Genomic DNA, 2971 nt, shown 5'->3' on the forward strand with positions numbered 1-2971 from the left:
GTAGTAGCCCAATTACCAATAATTTACTGTCCCAGTAATAGGGCTGCCAGTGTTGCTTGGCAGTTACAGCTAAGGAAGAATAGTTTATTTATTTATAATGACATAAAGGAAATCTCCCAGGAACAAGTATTGTCTTTAGCAATTGAAATATAAGATTAGGAAGAAGATGAGCAGCTAATTTCGTCTTTTTGACATTTTAGTTTTGAATCCCACGGTTCAGATATTAAGAACAATTTTCCAGAGGAAAATAAAAGTTACCCAAAACATAGGATTCTAAGATGACAGAAAGTCCTTACTTAACACACTGATCTTTCTACCATATTTTGAATTCACCCGATTACTTTGTCTCATGTTTGCCAACTGAAGTCTGTAAAAAGATACAAAATTTTTAAAAATCTAGTTATCAGATCTCTCCATTTAACAGAACACACATATAAACTTGGTCTCTGAAAAAAAAAAAAGATGAAATATACACACTAGAACATGTAATAACCACACTATCCTCAGGCAGTAGCTACTTTCTGCAGTTGAATTTTACATGCTCTTTAAAATGCTTGCTACTCTATTAACTAAATAAAATATATGCCAAGAGTTCTGTATACCATCATCTCCCATTCCCATGGCTCGGCAACCTGTACTGGGTTCTAGAACTGAAATAAGAAAAAGCTCACATAACAAAATTTTCAGAGTTCAGGATACCAAAGTTTTGACAAAGATGGGAAGCAATGGCTTCCTGAAGAATGCCTACTTGAGACCTACATGGACAAGCAGGAGTTGGCCAAATGGAGTAAGATGATGGGCATTCCAAACAGAGGGACTAGTTTTGAGTAAATCCAGATGGTGTGAGGCTGTGTAGTAGAAGCAAAGAAACAAGAGCATTGGCTAAGGAAGGAAATATGAAAATGGAAAAGAAGGTTGAAGTTATACTTTATACAACATGTTAACTTGGAATTTTTTTTTCCCCCTTTTTTTGGTAGACAAGGAAGAGGGAACCAATGAAAAATTCCAGGCAAGGGGCTGCATGGTTAAGTTTCATTTTAAATGGATCACCTTAGTAGCTTTCCATGCGAGAATATAGCAGGTTCCAGACAGGTCAAAGGGGCATCTCAGCAAGGAGAGCACATCATAAAGGAAGGCTTGCCTCATGGAATGATGTTCTCTTGAAAGCTCCCATAACTGAATAAAAATGTGGGAGGCAAATAATTTAACACATAAAAGGAATCTGGATGTTTTAAGGGCAGAGGAAAAACTCAAGACTAGATTAAGGGTAGGATAATAAGAGACCCAAATTGTGTTTAAAGAAGAAAACTACGGTCTACTTTGAAAAAGTAGCAGCAAGTGGACAGAGAAAGAACAGAGTGAACAGAGGACACTGTTGAAGAATATAAAGTTCTTCACAACTTTGTACTAAAGGTACTAAATTACCTTTAACCAGGTTAGTCCAAAAGTTGCAAACACACTATAATTTGCTGTGCTAAATCTTGACTTATAGGTCACAGTACATGTGTATAGGCATATGTATTAGTGACACTTCATTATTTATGTATTTATTTCTTAGTGGAGATGTCAATCGATCCTTATGGAATATTTCAGGTTAGTTTTCAAGGTCCTAGTTTGACTTCAATTGGAAGGGGGCTCCAACAGTCTTACAAGTGGTAGCTGCCACTGGGCTTAAGAAAAACAAAAAGATTGCTGGATTTTAATACATATAATTGTTCTGTCATATTAACATATGTCACTAAAAAATACCAACGAGCTTATAGTTCAACAGGTTTAAAAACACATTAACTGTATCCCTATAACCTCCCTTCTACCACCATCTCAAATAAATATGTTAAAAAGGCAAATATACTGGAGTTTGGAGTTGTGGTTCAGTGGTAGAGTACTTGCATAGCATATGTGAGGCACTGGGTTCAATTCTCGGTACCACATATAAATAAATGATTAAAAAATAAAGGTTTATTAACATCTAAAAAAAAATTTAAGGGCTGGGGATATAGCTCAGTTGATAAAGTGCTTGCCTTACAAGCACAGGGTCCTGGGTTCGATCCCCAGCACCAAAAAAAAAAAAAAAAAAAAATTTAAAAAGGCAAATATACTAATAATAGTCTTTTAGCTCATTTAACCACTTATTTTCTTCATGAGATTTTATTATACTCCAAAACTAACTCACATTTCTAAAAAATACAAATTCCTTGTGGGTGGAATGATTTAATTATGTCTATATAAATTGAATATACTGATTTAATGAAGAAGTTTATAGAAATGGTCACAAATTTTTTTAATTAACTGATTTATTCAGGGGACAAGAGGGAAGTGACAAAAATCTACATGCATAGATAGTCCCAACAGTGAATCTCGAACATGAAGGTGTAAATTTGAGTCAATGATACAAACTGCAGCAAAAACATTTTACAGGCAGTGTGTGTTTTAGTGTTTATAAAAGCTGAACTCCTTTTAAAAAGAGCTTTTGTACACACACACACACACATATATATATATATATATATGCATGCTTGTGTGTCATATGCACATACAGGTGTGCTCCACTGGAAAAAGTCCTATATAATATTAGAATCAAATTTACAAAATAAGTTAGTGTTGGCTGATGGACTCATCACACAGGTTTTACTTAAACTACTTACATTTAAAAGTATTCAATTTACATAGTACTGTGTAAAGTTAAGTACATCTATATATAAAACTCACATATACATATAATCTAAACTTAGCAAATAGGCAATGCTATTTTTCAAGATGTTTGGCTTACCGAACCCTTTTTCATGTTTTAAGAATTTTAAAGCCAAACATATCAGAGTCAGTCTATTAGGGTATATGTTATCATCTGAGATGGATAAAAATCATAATGGGGCTGAAAGCAATTATACTCATGCTAAGCTAAAGCGAGTCACTAGTTATAACATAAAATTATTTAAAACAATTTAAATGGCATACCTCAAATCAATTTCCA

Source organism: Sciurus vulgaris (assembly GCF_902686455.1).
Source record: "Sciurus vulgaris genome assembly, chromosome: 4".
NCBI classification, from domain to species: Eukaryota; Metazoa; Chordata; class Mammalia; order Rodentia; family Sciuridae; genus Sciurus; species Sciurus vulgaris.